Here is a 21,356-nt window from a genome sequence, read left to right on the forward strand (position 1 = left end):
CCACCCTTCACCCGCATTGCTATTGCCAGGCAATTTCTCTATCACCCCAAAATGCTCACAAGAGCTCCAAGATGGTAAGAGTGGAAATATATGGATCTTGTCACTTCACCATCCAGCATGAAGTCATTGCCAAATACAGCCTTGTTTTTCACTTGCTCAGTTGTGTCTGACTCTTTGCGACCCCATGGACTACAGCACACAGGCTTCCCTGTCCTTCACTAGGGAAGGACATACAGGATTGGTGCCCTTTTAGTTTGTAAAATGGACACACGAATGATGGGAAGATTGGTGGGATTTTTCAAACCTGTTATGTGGTACTACTTGTACACTTGATGGTCTTGACTCTGGGTTTACAGCAGCACTTTTCAATGTTTGGTCCTTTAGCAAAGTAAAATGCTCCATGAAAAACTAATTTTTTGGTCAAGTAAATTTAGGAAAGTCTGCCGTCTATGGGGTCGCACAGAGTCGGACACGACTGAAGCGACTTAGCAGCAGCAGTATTCTAAATGCCTCCACAACCTGGGAGATTCACAAGGTATGTTAATATACTAAACTCTTATGCAAAGTCTTACTATGAAGATACCTAGTTAACTTGAATGTAGTGCTTTCCAAAGGAATTATTTCCAGGAATATCTTCTAATGTCCAAAAGAACAGTCTATGGGAAATCCTGGCCTGTAGAGAACTTGGGCTCTGAGTAAATTTTTCTCATGATTTCTGTGAATTCTTTGTCTTGGTTGTCCTTCCCCCAGTTAAACAGCACAGCCGGAAGGAGGACAGACATGCACAGAAAGGCTGGACAGAAAGGCAACAGAGACAATAGAACCTTTGACAAAACTGAACACAGGCATGGGCTACCAGCCCAGGAACTGACCAAAAATATTTTGACAATGAGTAGAATGCCCTCATTTGTATCACACCTCAGAGCTTTCACAGTTCTACGCACGTACGTCACTGCACATCACTGCAGCTGCCTCTCTTCCTCTTCCCTTTTCCTTCTTTTCTTCTCCAGCATCAGCATCACCATGGTTAAATAACACAGCACACTGTCTATGCCAGACATCTGCTGTCAGTGTAGTAACTGATGAGATGATACTACGTTGCATTTTGTAGATCTAGAGTCTCAGAAAGCTCCTACTAGTGTTAGCAATAATAATGACAAAATTAATGATAGCTACCTCTCACTTTTGGTGAGCTTATTGTTCAAGGCAAAAGAACTCAGAAAGGGCAGATTTGAGGCTCAGATGCAAGTTTTCTGATGCCAAGTCCAGAGTTTGCTCCACCCACGAAAGATGGGTCTCTCCAACAAGACCATAGCATGTTCCCAGCCGCGGCAGGGGAGAGAGAGTTACAGCGCCAGCTCGGCATTCAGACGGTGTGGTTTATAAAGTGACTCAACATCTGTCATTAATTAGAGTTCTTGTTCCCATGGTGATGGCTTATTATTGCTAGGCTGATAAGATGACCAATTCAAGAATACTATCTTCCTCCTTTTCCCTCTCACTCTTGAACATAGATTTTTCTCTTTTTTTCCTTCCTCTCCCTTAACATAATTGATCATTTGCAACAAGGTAGGATATAGTGTTCCTCAGTCAGCGACTCCCTGTTGGATCCCTGATGATAATCTTTGGAATTTTTTCCCTTTTGCTCAATGCAGAGTTTCTGTCAGACCAACTTGCATTCGTCCCAGACATTTACTGACTTTGATCATGAACAAGTTAATTACCTTCCTTGGGCCTTCCTTTTTCATCTGGAATAAGGGATAAGAAGGTCTAAACAGCAAGGTTCTTTTGAGAATTTGATGCACCAAATAGGAAGCGACTAGCACAGAGCTTGAAATGTGGTGGATACTCAAGAAATGGCAGCAGTTGTGATAGTTAAAATAATACCAATAATAATTATTTACAAAGAGATGAGATGAGACAGATTTTGAGTTGGCATTTGAAGTCATTTTACTTTCATTCATCAATCATTCAAATTTGTCCTTCCATTGAAACTGTTCTTTTCTTTTTAGAGCCCTAAAACCAAGATATACTATATATTTATTTGGATTTAATTTTTTAACGGTCTCTTACACTCCACTGTAAATGGGATGAAACCTGGTACAATGGTTATTTTACACAGTGCTCTACCTGGGGGGGAGGTGGGGGCGGTGGCAGTGTATTTGTCGAATGAAATATAAATATTTACCAAGCAGTCCAGGTCAGTCTCTGTGTTAGAGACTGGAGATTTGGAAATAACTAAAACGAGTCTTACCCTTGAAGCATTCACATAAGGAATCAGTGAAAATTGACAAAAAAAAAAAAAAAAAAAATGGAATGGGGCATTCATCCCTGACTCCAAAGGTGTTTTTTGTTTTTTGTTTTTTTTAAATAAATCCAGTGACATAAATGGAATTAAATCTCTAGTAATCTTCTAGCATAAAACAGCAGTGAGGAGGGTGGTATGGATCTCTCAAAGCTGTAAATGCCAAGAGGGATTCAAACTGGCGGTGTTAAGCCCCCAGTCAGAAATTCCCCTTGAAACATACAGTTAAAAAAAGAAAGAAAGAGAAAGAAAGGAAAGGCTTTTGAAAGGGTTAGCTCATGGCTCCTTCCAGGACAGTCTGATCCCCTCGGCTGGTGAAGCAAGAGGTCAGATCCCCAGACAGAAAATCAACCTCTAAGATCCACTGGCTAGAATTTCTAATTCACCCGTGCCACAGCACACACTCTGTCCTCAGTCAAAGAGGATGGGCCCAGAGGCTTTAGCTTCCCCAACCCACTGTACACAGTCAAGCCACACACCCTCTTCCTCCAAGAGCGTACAGAGAAGCATTCAACAGAGAAGCAGGCACAGGGGTCTTGCTGGGAGCCCTTGAACCCATTTTTTTGAATGGCCTGTATCTTCTATTCTAAAGTCATTTTAATTACTGTACTGTTAAGTATTTGTGTTGATTACCTTAATATTGCCTCTGAAACAATTGAGAGCTGTGCTTCTTATGTTCAGTTGGGACCCTTGGTGAACAGGAGACACGGCTCAGCTTCTATGTGTTTTACATAGTGGCCTCCTAAGTGGTCTACTATTTTAAATTGTTTGAAAATCAGGACCTAATTTTTTCAGCGTAAAGATGAGGAATCTGAGGCCCAAAGTGGTAGACCTCTTGTCCCAGGTTATATATTGAGTTATTTAGTAACCAAACCGACTTTGAGGATGGGGACTTTATCTTTGGAAAAAAGAGAGCAACTGAGAATCACAAGGGACAGTCTGGAGTGAATGCCCATGAGAATGGGGAAAGCTGTTTTCAGAGACAGAACTAAGAACTAGGTGGTCTTGCATCATATTTTACCTGCTAAGGGTTTTCAATCCACCTCTATCTACAGCAGCACTTCTGCTTTAAGTGTCTGCTCAGCCAGATCAAGGGAGACTATACATTCTCTGTCAATTTCACCTCCTCTTTGGTACCACACATGTTTATGCAGCGCCCGCTACTGGTTAAGGATGAGGACTTCTGGGATCCTTGCCTGGAAGCCCATACCCAAGTGGGGTAGGCAGACACTGAAACACCTAAGGGCAATACTAGAGAAAAGCACAGGCCTGGGTGGGGAGTGCAGAGGTGGGCCTGACCATGAGGCAATGTCCCAAGGCAGTTTTACAGATGGCTTCTAGTATTATTCCAGTGGACAGACTACAGGATCAGAACATCACCCAAGTATATTCTAGCAGCTTTGTGACCTTGGGAAAGTATTTAATTTCTCTGTGATTTGACCTCCTTATCTGCAAAGACCTCTTTATCTGCAAAGCACTAGGAATATCAGAATCGAATGGAATTGTTGTGAGGATTAAGTGATTTAATCCACAAAGTCACATGCACAATGACTGGTGAAATGACATGAATACCCTCTGTTATCCTTTTAGGAGCCCCTTGAAGAGCAGGTTCCTAGTTCCCCACCACGTCACAACATGCTGGATTCACAATGCCTCCTGCTCCTCAATAGTCTAAGCACTTGCTTGAAGCACCACTTTAGGGCTGTATATAAATTTTTCCTCTGTAAATGTCTGTTTGTAGTGGTTAATCAGCTTACTAAGATGAAGACAACCACTATAATCCAATTACCTAAACCAGTCTGGTCTCTCAGGATCCCCCCTCATCAGAGATGCTGACAGGTGAAACTGACATGGTCAACTCGGTAGGAATTTCAATCTGATTGACTCCATTCAACACAGACTCCTCTGGCCAAGGTGTCAGTTGAGGTGGGGAGGGGAAGGGGTAGGATTTGAGGTGGGGTGAGGTGGGTTGCTCGCTTCCTGTTATCTCAGTGGCCTTGTCTCAAAAGGTACCTTCATCCTGAAATTCTCAAACATGATATGCTATAACACTCTATACACAAATGTTCTCTTGCAAAACAGGATAATTTTCCAGGGGCATCTAAAGACTTCAAAACTGTTAGAGATAAATAATAAATCTTTGTTGTTACTCTCAGGTTGAATTAGTTTACTGGCTTTTTTTTTTTTTTTTTTAAGCAGGAAGCAGTATTATCATCTAAGAAACACTTGATGCTGTTGATTTAAAAAAAAAAAAATGAGACTATTAGCCTGAAACATTAAAAAAACAAAAACAACTGATGGAGTCACAGGATGTTGGGCAAAGGATGCTCCCAAGACTCCTGATCAAATTCCTAATAATTTGTTCATAGTTGATGACTCCCGTTCCCAGTCAAGTGTGGTCCTTATGTATTGAGCTTTCTCTTTTGTTCCTCATGAACTGGGATGCTTTCCTAGGAGCCGAGTTGATGTCTCTTCTGTCTGTGTTGTTCCTTTCCTTTCACTAGTATCTCCATCTGAAAAGTGCACTTCCAACTGCTTCTCTGCTCCTCCTAAATTACCATTTCCATTTCAAGCCCTACTTCTTATACAAAGTCACACTTCTCTTTCCTGCCTGTAGCTGTTACCAGGGAGTAGATTATGTAACAGCACTCTCTGGTTTCAGGTTGCTTCATTTTTATTTTTCTAGCCTGTTAACTCCTTAAAGGTGGGGAACCTGGCCTTGTTTTTCCCCTTTTTCTTTTTAAAACTGTAAAACATTTGGCCTTCTATCACATAATCCAGTGCTTTGACGTCACCAGTAGAAACAGTGTTTGCTTGGGGACAGGAAAACCTGTATTCAAATTTCAGCTTGAATATTAACACCTAGTGTGACCTTGGGTAAGTTCTTTTCGCTTTCTGAGTCTGTTTTCTCATTTGTAAAACTGAAGGAAAGAAAATTTGCACGTAAATCTATTGTGAGAATTAGGGGAGAAAAGGCTAACTATTGATTCTTCAAGGAAATGTCTACCAGAAGACTAGAGAAATATGAGTTTTGCAAGTAGCTTTTTTATAATTTGCTTTGAAACAGGAAGGAAGTTTGGAAAACTTTGAGTAAAAGATATGTCTCAATAAACATAAGCTCTGAGACATACAGACTTAAACTAACGCCATTGCTTAATAGCTATGGGACGCTGGGCAAACTGCTTGTCCTTTCTGAGTCTCTATTTCCTCATTTGAGTGATAAGAGTAATCATACATGTAATATAATGACTCACTTAGAATGGTCCAGAGTTCTGGTTCAAGAAAGAGGAGTTTCTATTCTTTTCGACTAGACACTCCCTTGAACTGTGCCTGGTTCTGACCTGTAATCCAGCCGTGTCTCCTGATGGAAGTGGTAAGCTCTGCACAGCCACTGTCCTCAATGCCTGACTCAGAGTTTGCTTATTCAGAGCTGGGTATTCACTAGAGTTGCTAAGGTCAATTTCTTGTCTGTTGGTGTTACTTCGTCAAAGTGAACTGTTCTTCATGAGAACCAACCACCCTTCCTCCCACTGGCCCAGCCCATTCCAACAGGCAGAGAGGAGGGGAAGTGGATTCACCGTAAGAACTGACTTCTCTTTTAATATATAAAAGCAACTGTATCATTAGAGTCTAGTCAGGAGAGGCGAAGCCACTCCAGGTCATTTAACAGAAAGAACTGAGTGCAAGAAATTGTTTTCACTGACTACAGAAGAAACTAAGAAGCCAAACGGATGATGCCAAAGGAACTCAGAGATCGGAGATGGCAAAAAGCTGCTACTCCTCTCAGGGATCAAGAGCTGATGGGAGGCTGTAGTGTGACCAGAGACAGAGGCTGGGGATGTCAGGCTGGAGCTGAAACCAATGAAGGGCTGAGTGCTCAGCACTGGGACCTGAAGGGGAAGGCTGGAAGCTGGAATCACACAGGAGATGCAGCATCTACTGCTGAAGTGAAAGAGAGCAATGACCTGACTTCTTGTTTCCTGCATACCAATCTCCATCAGTATCTCCCATTAATCAAATACTAAAACTAAACCAAAAACAGTGCTAAATACTACTTAATGGCCAGTTTCAAGAGAGTCCAAGAAATGTAATGCACAGGTAGTAAAAAGCTACCTGAGAGCAAACAGGCCAATGAGTGGCCCAGCCGTCTTTTAATAATGTACCTAAAGAGCTATAACAACGTGTAATTTACAGTCAGCTAATAATGAGAGGTATCATAAATATTTCTCTAACTTTGTAGAATTCTCACTGAAAGTTTATTCATACCAGTAACCGTGCTAAATACTTTCTACATATTATCTCATTTAATCTTCACAGCACTCGTATGAGGCAGGTGCTCTTAACAGCCTCATTTGTACCATGAGAACACCAGTTTAGAGAGGAGAGGTAAAGGGATTGACCTAACGTACAGCTTTAGCATCTGAACTCAGGACTGGAGCTCAGACTTCTGTGACATCTGAGTCTGTGCTCTTAACTATGGTCCTATTTATTGCTTATAATATGAATCATACTTCTAACAGTAAAAGGGAGGGAACTAGATAAAGCTGAACATGAAATGTCTCATAATTACTGGGAGGATATTTCGAAGATCTACACTTCTAGGGCTGAAAGCCTAGAACACTCTGTGAACATTAAACCTGCCCTTAAAAAAAAAAAATAGAGATTAAGAAAAAATATATCAACTAATGCAGTTTATAAAAGTCCATGGCGTTCCCTCTTGAAGGCAACAGTGTATTTTTGCTAGGAGGATGCCAAGTTCACTGGCCTGTGTAGGCTTGCTGTTTACTGACATCTGATAGGCTTCAACATCTGCTGCCCTTCTTGATTGATGGGTGCTTCATTTTAGCACGTCCCTGATGCCAGGCTGGTAAAAAGCTTTAGTACTGAGGTCTTCTAAGACACTCCTAGGTCAGTGACACAGCTTTGTTTGTGAAGCTGGCTGAGGGAAGGAATATTCAGGGAAGAGTGCTAAGGGACATGCCATCCATCTGCCATGCTGGGTATTCTCAGTTCTACCCTTGGGTCAAGAAGCGACAGCTCCATAAAATTATAAACCTGGGCAATTCTTAAGTTCAAGTCAAGTTTCAATGTTCTGCTCTGGACCCTTAACAACATAGTATAGGATGAATTCTTCTGCTGCTTCTGTAAAGTTTCATAAAAGGATTTCTCAGTTTGCTTTTAAAGAAATGGCAACTTTAGAATTTGGTCGCAGGGAAGACATAGTCTCTTTTGGAGAATGGGTGTATACTTCCTTGACACCATGGACACTATCTGACTTGACCTATTTCCCAGTTTTGTGTTGGCTGCTGGGAAGCTCCAAGTAATCCCCTTATTTCAGGGTCAGAGACCCACAGGCCAAATCTGCCCCATAAATCGGCTTGGTCTGGAACTCACCAAAGCAGGGTTAAAACAACCTGAATGTCAATATCCTTAGGCAGAGTATACATTCTCCAACCTGCAGAAGAAATCATCTTGGCCTTTTCTGGTACTGTCCCATGCTTATACAGACTAGTTGGCACCTGAAGGTATATATATTTGAGGATCCCCTAGTCTAAGTAGTTGGGGTATTCTCTTTCTACATAGCTTCTAACTTGTGTTTTATTTTGCTTAGTTTTATTCTGCTTAACCCTTTATTATAAGCTTGCTCAAATCCTTTATGGAAGAGGAGTATGAATGATAAATAAATTGTTTTCTTCCCAAAGCAAAACTGCCAAGATGAGAGCAAGTAGCTGCATCTATTGCATCCAAGGGATGATCATTTCGGGTGAGTCTCTTTGGCCTGCCCCATCTGTTAAAGGGAATCCTGTTGTTCCTTCAAGCAGGAGAAAAGGTATCTTCCTCATTATCAAGTGAAGGGCCTGGACATAATCAAGTGACATCTTCCCTACTTCTAGCATATAATATGTAAATTGAGCTCCAGGTGCTCTCTGAAGCACTGGGCAGCAAGGGAGATGCAGAGGGTAAGCCTAGAGTTAGACAGGCTAAACAGGAACCCCTCTCCCTGCACCAGCCATCCATGTGACCTTAGGAGCTCATCAGCATCTTGATGCCTCCATTTCCTGCTTTATAAAGTGGGATGATGTTACCACCTACTTTACTGGGTTTTAGGTAAAGATTAAATCAATACAAGAAATAATAACAGTACTTTTCTGTATGCTGAGTATTGTGCTAAATGTGCTTTCATTCACAGAATATTTGCAGTTATCCAGTGGGGTCAGTTAATACGGCACAGAGGCTGAGAGAAATGAAGTATCTTTCCCGTCGGGATGGTTCACCCAGCTAGCAAGTCAAGGAGATGCCATCACCTTGAGTGGAATAAGGTGACTTAGTGACTTTCTACTGCCTCATTTGATTTCCTCTTATCTTGCTCACAACAGGTGTAGCTCATTTACCCTCTTCCACTTCCCAGACTTGGCAGGCAGTTGCCATAACACAACTGAACTCCATCAGTTATTACTATTTATTGTGTGGAACTGAAATGGAGAGAGATTTGTGCAGGACTGAAGTACATGCTCCTTCCTCTGCTTCCAGAGAAGGGACTCCAATGCAAAGATTAAAAGCCAGCCTGGGTCACATGCCCCTCCAAACAGAGTTCCAGCTCTAGAGTAACTAATGCTCTATGGCCTGGCTCAAATGTCGCCTTCTCGGGACATTCATAGCCCTATGGCAATGGAAGACACTCCTTCTGTGGTGCTCCATTATCCATTGTAGAGCAAGTGTAGTTAAGTAATAGCCAACATTAAATAGACAGGATTCTACTTTGTTGTTGTTTAGTTGCTGAGTAGTGACTGACTCTTTTGTGACTCCATGGACTACAGCACACCAGGCTCCTCTGACTATAGGATTTCCCAGGCAAGAATACTGCAGTGGGTTGCCATTTCCTTCTCCAGGGGATCTTCCCAACCCAGGGATCAAACCCACATCTCCTGCCTTGGCAGATGGATTCCTTACTGCTGAACCACCTGGAAGCCCGTTCTGCCCTACAGGTACTCATGCGTTTGCCTCTTACAACACAAACTGTGAGACAGCATATCATGATGCAGATATTATGGTTAGGCTTACAGATGAGGGCTCTGAGGCACAGAGAAATTAAGTAAGTCACCCAAGGTAAGTGGCAGAGTCATGATTTGAGCCCAAGCCAAGGCCCACTGATCCTTGTCATTACACTTAGTACTGGCTTTTTCATAACTGTGTCTATCTGCCTGTGTCCATCTTCTCCCCCCGAGATTGGAACCCCATGGGTCCTGAGATGTGTTTAATTCATCTTTGCCCTGCTGCCGTCTAGGACTGTCCCTGACACATGGCAGCCTTCCTCTGATGAGCTCTGGGTCAAACAATGAAGCAGGGAGCCTCAGCACCTAGTTGCATCAGGCCCAGATACATGCCTTTTCCAGATCCAGCCCACTGTTAGCTGTCAGCCCAGCTATCACAGCCCACCCTATCTCCAGCAGCAGAGGGAGAGCAGAAAATGCATCCTGACATCACAGGAAGGACCCAAGTAAAAGGTGCATTAATGGGGGCAAAAACCAGCCAGCAGAGTGATTAATTTGGCCTCCCCTTCAATATTATGTTTACACAAGTTGATTATATAGCACTTAATTACTAATTTGCCCTACTTAAACCAAGAGTGCTTTTAATTTTTAATGAGATAAGGGAATGAGATGCCTTTACTTAGCAAGGAGCAGCTATTTTATTTCCTTCTCTTGTTTTGCCCAGCCAATTAATAACATTTCTGAGGAAACGTATCCCTCTCATGAATTCTTTCTCCTCATCTTCTTTCCAACCTCCCAGATTAAAAAAGAGATAGAAACAGACAAGAAGTCCTTAGAAACAAACTGACTTCACCTTCTGATCTGGCTGGCTGGGCTGGGAAAGGCCTTATAAAGCTGAGTGACACGGGATCCATAAATGGTTCTATTTTTTGGGAGTTGGGGTGTGTCTATTCCCAGAAACCATGACTTGGTTGTTCCCGACACCAGAACACAGCTCTGGGCCTCCAAACAAGGCAATCCCCCCAGAACTCTGCATTGTTTCCTAGGTATTAATGTCAGATAATTTTAAGCATGGCCCTAGGGCAGCCCGTAGGAAGAGCATAAGTTTTGCAGTCAGCTCTGGATTTGGTCACCACCTCTGCTACTCGTTAGATGATGTATTTAAACTTTCTGAGTCTCAGTTTCCTATCTGTAATGGTGAGGTGAATAACCTATTTTCAAGAAGTAAATGTCATCTCCAGTACCTTAGCACACTGCCCATCTCAAAAGAGGCACAGACAGTTTTCCTATCTTTAGTGGAAGGTAAGGGAGGAAAATAAAGGTAGATATAAGGGGGTTCTGTTTGAGCATGCTAGGCTGTCTGTCATCTGCAGAGCTGGCAGATCTGATCATTGCTACTCAAAGGGGCTGTCCATGACATAATGACAAAAAGAGTTGCACCAGAAAGTAAACAAACACACTGATTCTTTCATTGAGAACACTGTGCTGTGAACAATATGTCATAATTGAGTTACATTCTGATGCAAGTCCTTTATCTCATTGCAAATCTGTAACAAACCATTTACAGATTGGCCTCTAGTCTGCAGACAGACCTGCCCAGCCCAGTCTGGATGACTGCAGAGGATGGCAGTACATGCTCCTGAACACTCTCTCCCACCCTCCTCTGGGCTGAGCCAGGCTCATGTGTATGGACCATATCAATGAGCTTCCTTGACCTCTGACTTTGACTCCACCCAATGGAAGCCTGACAGTCAATCAGTGAGAGGGAAGAGAAAGGGGTCAATAATCCAGCTCTTCACTTCCAGGGTCACTGGCAAGACAGCTGACTTAGTAGCCTCCACATAGTCCTCTTTTCTGGGGTTCAGAGGTTCTAGGAACTGTGTTCCTCCTTCATCTCTTAAGGTCCAGCTCTTACAGATTCCAGTGTACTACATCTTCCTTTGTGATTTCTCCAGAGCCAGTACACAGTCTGTAAACAGTCCCTCTACTAAACTCCCTACAACTATCCTAATTTGAGGGTATCTTCTGTGGAGACCTTGACTAACACAGTGACATTTTAATGTATATTCAAATTCTAGTTGTATAGAGAAGCAGACAACTAGAAGCAGAAGAAGTGGAAAATTCTGAAAGAGATGGGCATACCAGACCACCTGACCTGCCTCTTGAGAAACCTGTATGCAGATCAGGAAGCAACAGTTAGAACTGGACATGGAACAACAGACTGGTTCCAAATAGGAAAAGAAGCACGTCAAGGCTGTATATTGTCACCCTGCTTATTTAACTTATATGCAGAGTACATCATGGGAAACACTGGGCTGGAGGAAGCACAAGCTGGAATCAAGATTGCCAGGAGAAATATCAATAACCTCAGATATGCAGATGACACCACCCTTATGGCAGAAAGTGAAGAAGAACTAAAGAGCCTCTTGATGAAAGTGAAAGAAGAGAGTGAAAAAGTTGGCTTAAAGCTCAACATTCAGAAAACTAAAATCATGGCATCCGGTCCCATCACTTCATGGCAAATAGATGGGGAAACAGTGGAAACAGTGGCTGACTTTATTTTTCTGGGCTCCAAAATCACTGCAGATGGTAACTGCAGCCATGAAATTAAAAGACGCTTACTCCTTGGAAGGAAGGTTATGACCAATCTAAACAGCATATTAAAAAGCAGAGACATTACTCTGTCAACAAAGGTCCATCTTAGTCAAGGCTATGGTTTTTCCAGTGGTCATGTATGGATGTGAGAGTTGGACTATAAAGAAAGCTGAGCACCAAAGAATTGATGCTTTTGAACTGTGGTGTTGGAGAAGACTCTTGAGAGTCCCTTGGACTGCAAGGAGATCCAACCAGTCCATTCTAAAGGAGATCAGTCCTGGGTGTTCACTGGTAGGACTGATGTTGAAGCTGAAACTCCAATACTTTGGCCACCTGATGTGAAGAACTGACTCATTTGAAAAGACCCTGATGCTGGGAAAGATTGAGGGCAGGAGGAGAAGGGGACGACAGAGGATGAGATGGTTGGATGGCATCACTGACTTGATGGACATGGGTTTGGGTGGATTCCGGGAGTTGGTGATTGACAGGGAGGCCTGGCGTGCTGTGGTTCATGGGATCACAAAGGGTCGGACACGACTGAGTGACTGAACTGAACTGAAGAGAAGCAGACTCACAGATACAGAGAACATATTTGTGGTTGCCAAGAGGGAGGGGGAATGAGGCAAGGATGGATTGGGAGTTTGGGATTAGCAGATGCAAACTACACAGGATGCAAAATATACAGGATGGATAAACAACAAAGTCCTTGATAGCGGAGGGAATTATATTCAATATCCTCTGATTAACCATAATGAAAAAGAATATGAAAAAGAGGGCATATATAAGTATAACTGAATCATTTTGTTGCACAGCAGAAATTAACACAATACTGTAAATAAGCTATACTTCAATAAAATAAATTTTAAAAAAGTTAAAAAAAAATAATGGTAATCACACTCAGCCCCACAGCAGTCCACTTCCAAGTATGACTGAGTTGAACAATCTTCAGCTTTGGAATTCTAGCCCAGGCCTTGGATTCTGGCCCTCACCACTTCTAGCTTTTGACTTTGGTAAGTCACTTAAACCTTCCTACCCTGTTTCTTCATTTGTAAAATTTATGATGATAATAGTATAGGAAATTTCCTTATGCATAACTTTTAACATGGTAACAAATTTTTAGATGTTCAAATTTCTTTCATATATATATGATTGGAGAGATGACATCCAAGTTTCTGTACCCATAGTACTTTATGGCTCACTGCAAAGTATCAAACATTTCCAATAAGTAACTGTAATAACGATATTTTTATCTCGCATACATCTTGATCATTTGCCTCAATGATAGAATCAGAAGTCTTTCATAGATTTCAGTAAGACCTCTAAATATTCCATGGCTCTGAATCAATCTTTGTCCAGTGGTATCAATATCTATGAGTGTGCGTTTATGTGTGTGTATGTGTAGGCATTTTTAAGAACTTTTCCCCAATTACAGACAATTCCTGATTTGACTAAAGGTCTTATCTTCCCTCATGTCTTATTTGCTTACTGTGTTGAATATTAAATTTATATTGCACAGATCTTCCATTCCTAACATCCTAAAGAGAAAAAAGCCCAACTTATTCATTTCTAATTTATCCCAACAAGGAAATTCATCATAAAAATTAAAAGCATAAATGATAATTAAAATGAGGAATTAAGTATGTATAGACATTCATTTCTACAAAATAACATTTTTTTCAGATTTGTACCGGTATAAAATGTTGTCTTGAACAAAATTAAGTCAAAGAGAAGTAGGTAAACTTTATTTTAGAAGTACAGTCCTGAAATCCTTCTAAGCAACTAAAGGACTCAGTAGATATTTCGCTATTGTTTGCTTTTATAAAAGCCCAATTCTTAAGTTCCTGAGTAAAAACTGCAGGAGGAGGGAGATATTTGGAAAAAATGTTTGTTAGCCTAAACCTCTGTGTTAATAACAATACTATAAAAAGTGTCTTTTAACTAAAGTTCTTAATTAGTTAAGTGCTTTTTTATATCTATCTCTATAAAAAGTAAATGGACAGGTTATGATTAAATACAAAAAGATAAAACACTACTGGGAACATGGTATGAAGTCTTCTGCAAACAAAAGAAGTAGAAAACTTCCAAACCAAAGAGGGTATGTTTCTTCTTTGTATTTCTACAAGTCATAATCAGCAAAGTAGCAATGATAAACATGGATGCTGATATATTCTATTATCCATTTCACCCTGTGGAAGCGCAGCTGAGCTGCCACATTGTAATCTCTGCTTTTTCCAAGCAACAGATATAAAAAGCATGGCTTGATGGAACAAAAAGAACAAGGTTATATGATCTCTCCATGCCTCACTGTCCCCATCTGCACAGTGGGGACTGTTACCATCCACTGCTTGCTGCAGAAATTCTATGAATGACAAAGCAAAGATCCCATGACCGACACAGGATGGAAAGTAACAGGCCTTGATCTAGGATCACCCTGTAAAGAACGGGAGAGTCAAACATTATATATCTTATATATAGAAATAATCTCCTAAAAATAGAATTCTAATTTTGAGCTACTTTTTAATATTTATTTATTTTTATTGGAGTATAGTTACTATACAATGTTGTGTTCAAGTTTCTGCTGTACAGCAAAGTGAATCAGTTATATGTATACATATATGCTCTCTTTTTTAGATTTGCTTCCCATTTAGGTCACCACAGAGCACTGAGTAGAGGCCCTTGTGCTATACAGTAAGTCTTCCTTATTGTTATCTATTTTTTTACTCAGTAGGGGATCTTAGTTCCCCAACCAGGGATCGAATCCATGTCCCCCTGGAGTGGAAGCACAGAATCTTAATCACTGGGGAAGTCCCTAATTTTTGACTTTTATATCCATGATGCCATTTTGCAAACTGGATTAGAGTAAGAGATATGTAATTAATCAGGACCTGAATTTGTTGTTTGTTTTTTCTGAGTAGGAGCAATTTTCAAAAAGATAAGACTGTACTGTTAACCAGGTATGGCAATAAGTATAAAAAATGTTAAGGGAAATATCACATTCTTAATTTAATCCTTCTTTAAATTAATTACCATTCCAGGATTTTCTGTTGATTTTCTATGAGGCACTCCTATGTGGGATAGGACATCGAAAATCCAATCAGAGACCTGAATCTACTTAATAAGAAACCAGAATCTCATAGCTCTTAAAGCACATGCTCAAGCAGAAAAGGGCAAAAGGCTACTAAATCAGGCTACAGTATCAGGACCATATGTGAAATGAACGGGATTTTAAGAGGCCTGGGAATGAAAACCAAATGAAACTAAAATTCACAGCAAAAGACTCCTTACACACAAGAAATGTGAGCCCTGAAATTTCACCCACTATTGGTGGGAGTAGAAAGTGCTAATATGTATCAAAATCCTAAAGCTTGGGCAAACTCTTTGACCAAACAACTATACTTGCATAATTTAGTTTCCGGAAATAATTTAGGGTGTGGGCAAATTTTAGCTACAGAGATCTTATTAGTTGCAACGTTCCTTAAAACAACAGAGACAACCTAAATATTCAAAAGTAGAGGACTGGAAAAAATAAGTCATGGCATTTTCTATGGGGCAGAAAATTATACAGCCTATGATAAATAAAGATGCTTACTATGTATTTTGGGATGGGGAAAAAGGTTACAAAACAATATGCATTGTATGAATACATTTCTGCAATCAAGAAAAGTATAAAGTAATTAAAAAATATGGACAAAAGGATTAAAAGGATAGAAACCAGAATCTAATATAGTGATTGTTTTAGGATAGTAGTATCAGTGTTTTCATACTTTTCTTTCAGCTTAACTGAATTTTCTTATTTTTCCCAATGAACATGAATTATTACTTGCATTCCAGAAAAAGGAAAAAACTCAGCAAATTAAGATTGAATGTGCCAAGAAATGGGATGGTTTCAGATTTCTGAACATCCATTTTATCAATATATCAGTCCTTCCAAACCTCCAGAAAGCAAGATCATGATAATCAACTTTACTTTGCAAAATGTAAAACTGGTATTTATGGTGACAGAAAGCCAAACAGAACTAAAAAGCACAGAAAGTTGACTCTCACAAAATAAAACAGAATGGAGAAGTATTGTGTCACATACAAAACCACAGGCTTTGAAGCACATAATAGGTGATGAATAGAAACTGGCTCCAAATGAAGTAAAACCTCGCAAAAAAGAACAGAAAGGAGAAGCTTTGGCTAAGTAGTGAGGGTGTTTGCAAGGACTGACCTTGAGGGTAGACCACTGTGGTCAGCATGGATAGTTTATCCTGTGGGCACACATTACAGAAAGGGTGAGTAATCACCGCTCTCCACTGGCCGCTTACATATATTGGTCTGCGAGACACAGGAGTCTGTCTGGAACGTGACAAGGAAAGCTGATGGTGGGAACGCATGGAGTCAATGGTTTACAGAGGCAGCAGCCCTCACACTATGGGAGGAAAAGAGGTTTTGATTAATTGGTTGATTCCAAGGGCTTGTTTTCCTTACCCTGAAAGATGGCTGAATTCATTCTGATCTCTTGTCACTGTCTCCTTTTGCTGATTTTTGTTTCAGATGCTTCTCTCTACTGCTTTTTTTTTTTTTTTCTTTTTCCGAGGTGGGGAGGGCGGGTGTCAAGATAAATAGCACTGTTAGAATTAAAGCTTATTTTATATAAATAGTCTTGGGGAAAAAAAACTGCCTTATAAGATAAGAAATTACAGGAAGCTAATGACATCTGCAGAGGGGCTGAAGGAAGCAGAAAGTGGAAAGCCATTTTGCATTTCTGCCTTTTTGCCACTGGACTTTTTCTCTCATGGCACCGTGAACTTGGTTTCTTGTTTTATGTGTCCTTTGCGTTTCTCAGAACTTCTCTATTGTCTGTGCTTAGAAAATGGAAGCAAGCTGATAGCTCATAAAATTATTTTTTTCCAGTTTGTGAATTTTCCAGGACCTGGGAGCCTACAGAATTGTTATGGGATGCTCCCAACTTCTAATTATAATTACTTGCTTTCCAGGATATTCAGAATTAGACAGGATCACTTTGAAGTGCACTGATGGACAGAGGAGCAGTGGGTGACCTTCTCGGGATGGGGGAGAGGTCAGACAGAAAGATCATAGATGCCAAGACTGCCTGGAGTCCATGTTTTTATGACTATAAGGAGGGAGGAAGATTTCCTTCCTTGTGTCCCCTCTCACTTACTCAATAGCTGAACTTTTACCATGAAAGTGGAATCTTTGTGACTTGACTCCATTTTATTAAGCTACAGATACAGCTTAATACACAATACTTGTCACACTATCTAGTGGAAGAACAGTTTTGAAAACTGCTCAAAGGAGAGCACCATTTCTGGAGAGGGACAATTCGTTAAGACTGTGGTCCCCAACCTTTTTGGCACCAGGGACCAGTTTGGTGGAACACAGTTTTCCATAGACTGCGGGCAGCAGAGGTGGGGTGGGGTTGGGAGGTAGGGGGTGGTGGTTTCAGGATGCTTCAAGAGCCTTACATTTATTGTGCACTTTATTTCTATTATCATTACACTGTGATATAAATGAGATATATAACTCACCATAATGCATAATCAGATCATGAGGCATTAGGTCCTTGTAAGGAGCAAGCAACCTAGATTCCTCACGTGTGCAGTTCACAGTAGGGTTCCCACTCCTATGAGAATCTAATGCTGCAGCTGATCTGACAGGAAGCAGAGCTCAGGTGGCAATGCAAGTGATGGGTAGCGGCTGTAAATACAGATGAAACTTCGCTTGCTCACTCGTTGCTCACTGCCTGCTGTGTGGCCTGGTTCCTAACAGACCATGGACTGGTACTGGTTTGTGGGCTGGGGATTGGGGACCCCCTGCTTTAAGATATTATTATTCTATTGTTTAATGTGGCTGGATAGCTATATCAATACCCTTTGTGAGATCCTAATTTGAAAAGGGAATAGTAGGAAGACTCTACTGAAGAATTGATGCTTCTGAACTGTGGTGTTGGAGAAGGCTCTTGAGAGTCCCTTGGTCTGTAAGGAGATCAAACCAGTCAACCCTAAAGGAAATCAACCCTGAATGTTCATTGGAAGGACTGATGCTGAAGCTGAAGCTCCAATACTTTGGCCACCTGATGCAAAGAACTGACTCATGGGAAAAGGCCCTGATGCTGGGAAAGATTGAAGGCAGGAGGAGAAGGGGACGACAGAGGATGAGATGGTTGGATGGCATCATTGACTAGATGGACATGAGTTTGAACAAGCTCCAGGAGTTGGTGATGGACAGGGAGGCCTGGCATGCTGCAGACCATAGGGTCGCAAAGAGTTGGATACGACTGAGCGACTGAACTGAACTGAGGAAGACTTTAGCTGTCTAAAGGGAGGGCAGAAAAGGGCAGGGGAAGAGACGGAGACTCTGAGGATGAGAATATGAATGGATAAATAAATAAGGGGTGGAAGCAGGAACTATCAGTGGGTTGCAAAATTTGAATGGCAATGGACCTTGTAACTTGAGTAATCTCTCTCATTAATAACCCATCAGAAAATTCCATCCACTATCCCTTTCCCTCCAGCTGATACACTTTCCCCAGAATTGAAATATATAGAAGTCTGTAATAGCTATAAGTAAAATCCACAACTCTAAGTTCTTCTGATTTGTTTGTACCAGCAAAGGAAGGCATAGCGCTCTATCCCTGGCTGACGTCATCCATTCATGGGCCTAGGAATTTGGGAAATCCTGTCTCCTCAGGGACATAGGCTTCTTCCTACGTGCAGCCTGGGTCTTTTGGAGTCTTCTTATCCTTTCCTTCATCTGAAGGAGATGCCACTGGCTGAGTATACCAAAGTCAGCCCATCTAGATAAGAAGTGAAATTCTTTATCCAACTACTATATGTGTAGCCTATGAGAAGGCAAAACATATGGCCCACGGGAATCACTGAGTTGCTGGCAAGCTTTGCTCAGCTTTCTTAAAGGGAGGGGTAGTAGGCATCCTGAAGATCAAGTTAGGATCTATGAAGTTCAGGTTTGAAGTTTGAAGTTCAGGTTGAAGAATATGAATCACAGAGAGAAAGTTATTCTGTTTCACCTCAACCTGCCAGAGTCCTGAGCTGGTCCCCAGACCTGGGGCACACAGGTTTGCACCTCTTCTTTAGAGACAGATGAATGAATCCAAGTGTACATGCATTTACATTTCCAAACATAATCATTATAACAATGTTGATAATTATAGCTGGGCTTCATGGAGGTTCATGGAATCAAGATTGCTGGGAGAAATATCAATAACCTCAGATAATGCAGATGACACCATCCTTATGGCAGAAAGCAAAGAACTAAAGAGCCTCTTAATGAAAGTGAAAGAGGAGAGTGAAAAAGTTGGCTTAAAACTCAACATTCAGAAAACCAAGATCATGGCATCTGGTCCCATCGCTTCATGGCAAATAGACGGGGAAACAGTGGAAACAGTGACAGACTTTATTTTGGGGGGCTCCAAAATCACTGCAGATGGTAACTGAAGCCATGAAATTAAAAGACACTTGCTCCTTGGAAGAAAAGCTATGACCAACCTAGACAGCATATTAAAAAGCAGAGACATTACTTTGTAAACAAAGGTCCATCTAGTCAAAGCTATGGTTTTTCCAGTAGTCATGTATGGATGTGCGAGTTGGACTATAAAGAAAGCTGAGCACCGAAGAAGTGATGCTTTTGTACTGTGGTGTTGGAGAAGACTCTTGAGAGTCCCTTGGACTACAAGGAGACCAAACCAGTCCATCCTAAAGGAAATCAGTCCTAAATATTCATTGGAAGGACTGATGCTGAAGCTGAAACTCCAATACTTTGGCCACTGGATGTGAAGAACTGACTCATTTGAAAAGACTGATGCTGGGAAAGATTGAAGGCAGGAGAAGAAGGGGATGACAGAGGATGAGATGATTGGATGGCATCACCGACTCAATGGACATGAGTTTGAGTAAACTCTGGGAGTTGGTGATAGACAGGGAGGCCTGGCATGCAGCAGTCCGTGGGGTCACAAAAGAGTTGGACACAACTGAACTGAACTTCATGGAGGTCACTGAAGCTTTCAAAGGCTCTATCTCAGCAGTTCCACAGGTGTGGAAATTCTTAATTAAACATTTTTTTAAAAAGGAAATAAACAAATGAAGCAAGCATATGGAGAGGTCAAGTGACACTGTTTGAGGATGTACAACAACCACACAGAGAAGTCAAGACCACATGGGTTCTCTGTGGCATGAGATGACAGGTAAGATTCAGGTCTCTTGCACCTGTAGGCTTTCTTTACTAGATTATAGTGTTTCCTAAAAATAATCAGGAGACACACTTAATTCTGTGGGTTGAACAGGGGATGGGAGCTTGTCTTTAAAATGTGGTAAGCCTTGCAGTTGCTACTCAAGTCACTTGATTCCAACATTCAATCTACCTTATCTTAGATACTGTTCCAGAAGGCTAAGGGAGAATAGTATGTAGTGAAGCAGAGGTCAGTGTGGGATGAGGCTCAGTTTTCACCTAGGAGAAGATGTGAGTGGAATCTTCTCAGAGTTAGAAACTCCAAATATGACTAAGATATCAATGAGGAGCCATAAGTCACAGTATGAAGAATCAGATGGAACAGTCAGATCATGTCACACTACTCTGTTTTGGCTGTAGACAATCTCCTTTGTGACCAGCGACATTCCTTTTCAGAAAATTCGCCCTTGAACATTTAAGAAGCCAAAAATATTTTTCAAGAAAAAAGAAAAAATATAAATAAAAACAGAATGAAGATCGGCAGAGGATATATTAAATCCAGAGAGACCTTGATTTCAATTTTGCTTCTGTCCCTTGTTAACTGTAGCCTTGGGCAAATTTCTTAAAACATCTCTGAGCCTGGTTTTCTTCATATATAACACAGGAATGAAAAGCCCTACCCTGCAGCCAGGGGAGACTGTCAAGATTAAATGAGGTATCTTCATCTGCTTGGGCTGACACCACAAAATACCAGATTGAGTGTTTCAACAACATAAATATATTTTCTCAAGGCACCAATATCATGGTGCCAGCAGGGTTGGTTCGGTTTGCAGATGGCTACCTTTTGGCTATGTCCTCACATAGCAGAGAGAAAGCAAGGTCTGGTATTTCTTCTTAGAAGGGCACTAATCTCACCATAGAGGTCCCACCCTCATGACCTCATCTAATCCAAATTACCTCTGAAAGGCCACATCTCTAAATATCATCATGCTGCAGGATTAGGGATTCAACATTTGAATTTTAAGGGAATAGAAACTTCCAGTTCATAATATGAATTAACCTATACAGGGCCTTAGTAAGCATATCTACTGCTTTGTTTTAGCAATTATGCTTCATCCCAGGGAGTTCAAGGCAGCTAGTTATAAGAACATCTTCATAAATCAACACATTAAAATAAGTAACTGACATTTCAACAATAAATACCTCCATGTGACGTTTCTGAGACAGTTACCAGAAAATCCAGAAAAATGTTGAAAATTCAACTCTCCCATCTTTGT

General features: G+C 41.1%; 1 protein-coding gene and 1 long non-coding RNA gene across 19 annotated transcripts in view; one reads left to right on the forward strand and one right to left on the reverse strand.

The window, feature by feature from the left end:
• Positions 1-21,356, reverse strand: part of FGGY (FGGY carbohydrate kinase domain containing) — a 486,984-nt gene that overhangs the window by 69,419 nt on the left and 396,209 nt on the right. The window lies entirely within an intron of this gene.
• LOC145505034 (uncharacterized) lies at positions 4,925-14,165 on the forward strand. 2 transcript variants are annotated; one of them, XR_014052726.1, is made up of 5 exons: positions 4,925-5,182; positions 8,008-8,069; positions 8,496-8,625; positions 9,124-9,291; positions 11,376-14,165. It is a non-coding gene; the product is annotated as an uncharacterized LOC145505034 (long non-coding RNA). The 2 variants fall into 2 exon arrangements; XR_014052725.1 differs by having other exon boundaries at positions 9,196-9,291.

The sequence above is a fragment of the Giraffa tippelskirchi genome, chromosome 5, assembly GCF_054371585.1.
Source record: "Giraffa tippelskirchi isolate mGirTip1 chromosome 5, T2T-mGirTip1v1.2.pri, whole genome shotgun sequence".
In the NCBI taxonomy this organism is placed as follows: domain Eukaryota; kingdom Metazoa; phylum Chordata; class Mammalia; order Artiodactyla; family Giraffidae; genus Giraffa; species Giraffa tippelskirchi.